Source organism: Rhamphochromis sp. 'chilingali', assembly GCF_963969265.1.
Source record: "Rhamphochromis sp. 'chilingali' genome assembly, chromosome: 1".
Taxonomy (NCBI): domain Eukaryota; kingdom Metazoa; phylum Chordata; class Actinopteri; order Cichliformes; family Cichlidae; genus Rhamphochromis; species Rhamphochromis sp. 'chilingali'.
In genome coordinates, this window is record NC_137929.1 from 66,071,970 (window position 1) to 66,079,098 (window position 7,129).

The 7,129-nt window shown below is 46.3% G+C and overlaps 1 long non-coding RNA gene across 1 annotated transcript; it reads left to right on the forward strand.

Moving 5' to 3' along the window:
• Window positions 1–6,440: 6,440 nt before the first annotated feature.
• LOC308405583 lies at window positions 6,441–7,129 on the forward strand. Its single transcript, XR_013973362.1, has 3 exons — window positions 6,441–6,704; window positions 6,790–6,878; window positions 6,962–7,129. It is a non-coding gene; the product is annotated as an uncharacterized lncRNA (long non-coding RNA).

Here is a 7,129-nt window from a genome sequence, read left to right on the forward strand (position 1 = left end):
TGACAGAGGTCAGTAATTTGCACCAGAGGTACACTTCAACTGTGAGAGACAGAATGTGAAAAAAAAATCCATGAATCCACATGGTAGGATTTGTAAAGAATTTATTCGTAAATCAGGGTGGAAAATAAGTATTTGGTCACCTCAAACAAGGAAAATCTCTGGCTCTCACAGACCTGTAACGTCTTCTGTAAGACGCTTTTCTGTCCCCCACTCGTTACCTGTATGAGTGGCACCTGTTTGAACTCATCATCTGTATAAAAGACACCTGTCCACAGCCTCAAACAGTCAGACTCCAAACTCCGCCATGGCCAAGACCAAAGAGCTTTCGAAGGACACCAGGAAAAGTATTGTAGACCTGCACCAGACTGGGAAGAGTGAATCTACAATAGGCAAGCAGCTTGGTGTGAAAAAATCAACTGTGGGAGCAATCATCAGAAAATGGAAGACATACAAGACCACTGATAATCTCCCTCGATCTGGGGCTCCACGCAAGATCTCATCCCGTGGGGTCAAAATGATCATGAGAACGGTGAGCAAAGATCCCAGAACCACACGGGGGCACCTGGTGAATGACCTGCAGAGAGCTGGGACCAAAGTAACAAAGGTCACCATCAGTAACACACTACAACGGCAGGGAATCAAATCCCGCAGTGCCAGACGTGTTCCGCTGCTGAAGCCAGTGCATGTCCAGGCCCGTCTGAAGTTTGCCAGAGAGCACATGGATGATACAGCAGAGGATTGGGAGAATGTCATGTGGTCAGATGAAACCAAAGTAGAACTTTTTGGTATAAACTCAACTCGTCGTGTTTGGAGGAAGAAGAATACTGAGTTGCATCCCAAGAACACCATACCTACTGTGAAGCATGGGGGTGGAAACATCATGCTATGGGGCTGTTTTTCTGCCAAGGGGACAGGACGACTGATCCGTGTTAAGGACAGAATGAATGGGGCCATGTATCGTGAGATTTTGAGCCAAAACCTCCTTCCATCAGTGAGAACTTTGAAGATGAAACGAGGCTGGGTCTTCTAACATGACAATGATCCAAAACACACCGCCCGGGCAACAAAGGAGTGGCTCCGTAAGAAGCATTTGAAAGTCCTGGAGTGGCCTAGCCAGTCTCCAGACCTCAACCCCATAGAAAATCTGTGGCGGGAGTTGAAAGTCCGTGTTGCTCGGCGACAGCCCCAAAACATCACTGCTCTCGAGAAGATCTGCATGGAGGAATGGGCCAAAATACCAGCTACTGTGTGTGCAAACCTGGTAAAGACCTATAGTAAACGTTTGACCTCTGTTATTGCCAACAAAGGTTATGTTACAAAGTATTGAGTTGTATTTTTGTTATTGACCAAATACTTATTTTCCACCCTGATTTACGAATAAATTCTTTACAAATCCTACCATGTGGATTCATGGATTTTTTTTCACATTCTGTCTCTCACAGTTGAAGTGTACCTCTGGTGCAAATTACTGACCTCTGTCATCATTTTAGGTGGGGGAACTTGCACAATCGGTGGCTGACTAAATACTTTTTTGCCCCACTGTATATATATATAGGGTCCAGTAACCATCACAGTGGCAGATATCCAAGAAAGGGTCTCCAGTATGAAGAGTTGGACAGCACCAGGGCCCGACATGGTTCACGCCTACTGGCTGAAGAAGCTGACTGCACTCCACGAGCGTCTGGCAGCACAAATGAACCAGCTGCTAGTTAACGAGAGACACCCGGAATGGCTAACTGAAGGCCGGACGGTCCTGATCCCCAAGGACCCCAAGAAGGGACCGGTCCCCTCCAACTACCGACCAATAACCTGCCTCAGTACTACATGGAAGCTCCTGTCAGGCATCATATCGGCTAAGATGAACAGGCACATGGGTCAATACATGAGCGGGACACAGAAAGGAATTGGCAAGAATACCAGAGGTGCAAAACACCAGCTACTGGTAGACAGAACAGTCAGCCGAGACTGCAAGACCAGACTGACCAACCTGTGCACTGCCTGGATTGATTACAAGAAGGCCTATGACTCAATGCCCCACAGCTGGATACTGGAATGCCTAGAATTGTACAAGATCAATGGGACCCTAAGAGCCTTCATCAGGAACTCAATGGGGATGTGGCGTACAACACTAGAGGCCAACTCCAAGCCCATAGCACAAGTTACCATCAAGTGCGGGATCTACCAAGGAGATGCTCTGTCCCCACTGCTGTTCTGCATAGGCCTGAACCCCCTCAGTGAGATCATTAACAAGACTGGCTACGGATACCGACTACGGAACGGAGCAGTTGTCAGCCACCTCCTGTACATGGATGACATCAAGCTGTATGCCAAGAGTGAACGAGACATCGATTCACTGATCCACACTACCAGGCTATACAGCAATGACATTGGAATGTCGTTCGGACTGGAGAAGTGTAGTCGGATGGTAACAAAGAGAGGGAAGGTAGTCAGAACTGAGGGGATTGAACTACCAGAAGGCAACATTGCAGACATAGAGGACAGTTACAAGTACCTGGGGATCCCGCAGGCAAATGGGAACCATGAAGAGGCCGCTAGAAAGGCTGCAACCACCAAGTACCTGCAGAGGGTCAGGCAAGTCCTGAGGAGTCAGCTGAATGGTAAGAACAAGATCCGGGCCATCAACACATACGCCCTGCCCGTGATCAGGTACCCTGCTGGGGTAATAGGCTGGCCAAAGGAGGAGATAGAAGCCACTGACATAAAGACAAGAAAGCTCCTGACCATGCATGGAGGGTTTCACCCCAAGTCCAGCACCCTGAGGCTGTACGCTAAGCGGAAGGAAGGGGGCCGGGGACTGGTGAGTGTCAGCACCACAGTCCAGGATGAGACAAGGAACATCCAAGAATACATTGGGAAGATGGCCCCAACTGACCGAGTGCTCAGTGAATACCTCAGGCAGCAGAAACCCAAGAAAGAGGAGGGAGACGAGGAACCATCATGGAAGGACAGGCCCCTGCACGGTATGTACCACCGGCAGATAGAGGAGGTGGCTGATATCCAGAAATCCTACCAGTGGCTGGACAAAGCTGGACTGAAAGACAGCACAGAGGCACTAATCATGGCAGCACAAGAACAAGCTCTGAGTACAAGATCCATAGAGGCTGGGGTCTATCACACCAGGCAAGACCCCAGGTGCAGGCTGTGTAAAGATGCCCCAGAGACAATCCAGCACATAACAGCAGGGTGCAAGATGCTAGCAGGCAAGGCATACATGGAACGCCATAACCAAGTGGCCGGCATAGTGTACAGGAACATCTGTGCCGAGTATAACCTGGAAGTCCCGAGGTCAAAATGGGAGATGCCCCCAAGGGTGGTGGAGAATGACCGAGCTAAGATCCTGTGGGACTTCCAGATACAGACGGACAAAATGGTGGTGGCTAACCAACCGGACATAGTGGTGGTAGACAAACAGAAGAAGACGGCCGTAGTGATCGATGTAGCGGTTCCGAATGACAGCAATATCAGGAAGAAGGAACACGAGAAGCTGGAGAAATACCAAGGGCTCAGAGAAGAGCTCGAGAGGATGTGGAGGGTGAAGGTAACGGTGGTCCCCGTGGTAATCGGAGCACTAGGTGCGGTGACTCCCAAGCTAGGCGAGTGGCTCCAGCAGATCCCGGGAACAACATCGGAGATCTCTGTCCAGAAGAGCGCAGTCCTGGGAACAGCTAAGATACTGCGCAGGACCCTCAAGCTCCCAGGCCTCTGGTAGAGGACCCGAGCTTGAAGGATAAACCGCCCGCAGGGGCGTGCTGGGTGGTTTTTATATATATATATATATATATATATATATATATATATATATATATATATATATATATATATATATATATATATATATATATATATATATATCAAATCAAATCAAATCAAATCAAATCAAATCACTTTTATTGTCACATCACATGTGCAGGTACATTGGTGCAGCACATGTAAGTGAAATTCTTGTGTGCGAGCTTCACAAGCAACAGAGTTGTGCAAAATACAATAATGTAAACAAGCAAAATACAAGAATGGCTACATCTGAAACTAATAAATATATGTACAATATATAATAGTATATGCATTTCTGGATGTGTATACTAAATATTTTCCTACGTGTGTGTGTGTGTGTGTGTGTGTGTGTGTGTGTGTGTGTGTGTGTGTGTGTACACATATTTTACAAATTAAATAGAGTAAACAATAATAAATATATAAAATATACAGAGTTGAGTCATGTGCAAAACAGTGGCATTACTGTACAGTATGGAGTGCATAATGTTGAAGTTCCAGTAGTGAAGCTGAGGTGTCTATGAAGTGTTCAGCAGTCTGATGGCCTGATGGAAAAAGCTGTCTCTCAGTCTGCTGGTACGGGACCGGATGCTGCAGAACCTCCTTCCTGATGGAAGTAGTCTGAACAGTTTATGGCTGGGGTGACTGGAGTCCTTGATGATCCTCCCCGCTTTCCTCAGGCAGCGCTTCCTGTAGATGTCTTGGAGGGAGGGAAGCTCACCTCCAATTATCCGTTCAGAGCACCGCACTACTCGCTGGAGAGCTTTGCAGTGGTAGGCGGTGCTGTTGCCATACCAGGTGGTGATGCATCCAGTGAGGATGCTCTCAATGGCACAGTGATAGAAGGTCCTGAGGATGCGGGGGCTCATGCCGAATCTTTTCAGTCTCCTGAGAAAGAAGAGGCGCTGCTGTGCCTTCTTCACTGTTTTGTTTATGTGTACTGACCACGTAAGATCCTCAGCCAGATGTACTCCAAGGAACCGGAAGCTGCTCACTCTCTCCACAGCAGCGCCGTTGATGGTGATGGGGGTGTGTGCTTCTCTGCACCTCCGGAAGTCCACTATCAACTCCTTTGTCTTTGCGACGTTGAGGGTGAGATGGTTGTCTTGACACCAGTGGGTCAGGGCGCTGACCTCCTCCCTGTAAGCCGTCTCATCACCGTTGGTGATAAGACCCACCACTGTAGTGTCGTCCGCAAACTTCACAATGATGTTGGAGTTGTTAGTGGCTGTGCAGTCGTAGGTGTAGAGTGCGTACAGGAGAGGGCTCAGTACACACCCCTGTGGAGCACCAGTGTTCAGTGTGATGGGGGATGAGGTGATGCTGCCCAGTCTGACCACTTGGCGTCTGTCAGACAGGATCCAGCTGCAGAGGGAGCTGCTCAGTCCTAGATCCTGCAGTTTCCTGTCCAGCTTCGAGGGAACGATGGTATTGAATGCTGAGCTGTAATCTACAGCTATAATATAATATAATATGTAGGAGCACTAGGTGCGGTGACTCCCAAGCTAGGCGAGTGGCTCCAGCAGATCCCGGGAACAGCATCGAAGATCTCTGTCCAGAAGAGTGCAGTCCTGGGAACAGCTAAGATACTGCACAGGACCCTCAAGCTCCCAGAGCTTGAAGGATAAACCGCGTGCTGGGTGTTTTTTTTTAAATTTATATATATATATAGTTTTAATAAACAAAATAAGGTGACGTTCCAAAAAAGTTGTAATGGTTTCTTAATTTTGAGTACAGAGAAGAGAAAAAGAAATAGAATTAAAAATATAAAAAATATAGCTCATTCACCAGCAGGACCTTCTTTTATGCAGTGATATGAAAAACAAACTTCAATCAAATGTGTTGAACGGAGAAACGTGATAAACTAAATATTATATAAACTAAAAGGACAGAAATCTATGTAAAAATGCAAGATAAGAAAGTAAAATATATCAATAATCTAGGTAAGTACTATAACAAATTATTTTTGCTTTTTACTTTCTGCCTCTGATAAACCTCCATTAAGTATGACTATTTATATTGTCTTTTCAGTCTTTTTCAGTGGTTTGTCTAACAGCCCAGTTTCCACAATAAAATCTTTTCATTTCTCTCAGGAGGACTTTCCACTCTTCCTCCCCACTCCAGAGAATACCACTTTGTGAACCAGCTGAAGACCTGGACTGAAGCTCAGAGTTACTGCAGAGAACACTTCACTGACTTGGTCACCATCTACAACAGCAACATCAACCAACTGCTTGTGACAATGGCACAAAATATTGACTGGGCTTGGACAGGGCTCTATAATGAACGTTACAGCTGGAAGTGGTCCATGGAGGGAAAACTTTTTTATGTTGGCAGTACACATGAATTTCTGATCTGGGCTAACGGTCAACCAGACTGTGCAAATGCAAAGGAATACTGTGTGGCTCTTCAGGGACAAACACAGATGGATGATAGACCCTGTGGAGATTCTTACCCTTTCCTGTGTTACAATGGTAGGAAAAAAGATTTGTTACCATAGTTGTTACAGTTTTATGTGAGTCATAATTTACCTATTTAAAAGAAAAAATCTCTTTTCAATATTTCACAGCCAGCAGTTCAAGTTACATCTTAGTGAAGGAGAGCCGCTCCTGGTCAGCGGCTCAGTTGTACTGCAGGACATACCACACAGACCTGACCAGTATAAGAAGCAAAGAGGAGAAATCCAACATCACGCTCACTTTGAATGGAATCAGGGGTTCAGTATGTGTGGATTGGCCTCTACAGGGATCCCTGGGCCTCCTGGTCTGACAACACAACCTCCACATTCACTAACTGGATGTCTTCTGAGCCTAATAACCTCAATCCCAATGAGTACTGTGTATCAATGTATGTATTATCTGGAAAATGGTATGATGGTGGCTGTAACTACAGAGTCCGTTTTTTCTGTTTCACAGGTGAGGTCCAGAATGCAAACACTGTAAGATCCTGTCATCATGTAAAACACTAATGTTTGTGTTGTTATATGTGGTTCATTTTTAGCAGTGACAAAGCAAACAGTGGTGAAAATGAAGCTTCAGTCAGAGGCAGACATGCACAGCACAGAGATCCAGCAGCAGGTTTCACAGCAGGTCAGCAGTTCAGTCACCAACACAAACTTGACACAAGTTCAAACTATGCTTCATGTTTTTCATCATCTGCACATTTTGTCCAGCTGTCAGGCCTCATGCTGTCAGAAGGACTGACAGACTTCAGGATTCGTTGGAGGAAAGTCCAGAGTTACCGTGACGACCAGTCGAAGAAGCAGGATGTGGACGGTGGCTGCAAAACTGAAGACTGACTGGACTGAACCACTTCATGTGCGAAGTTAATAACATGCTGT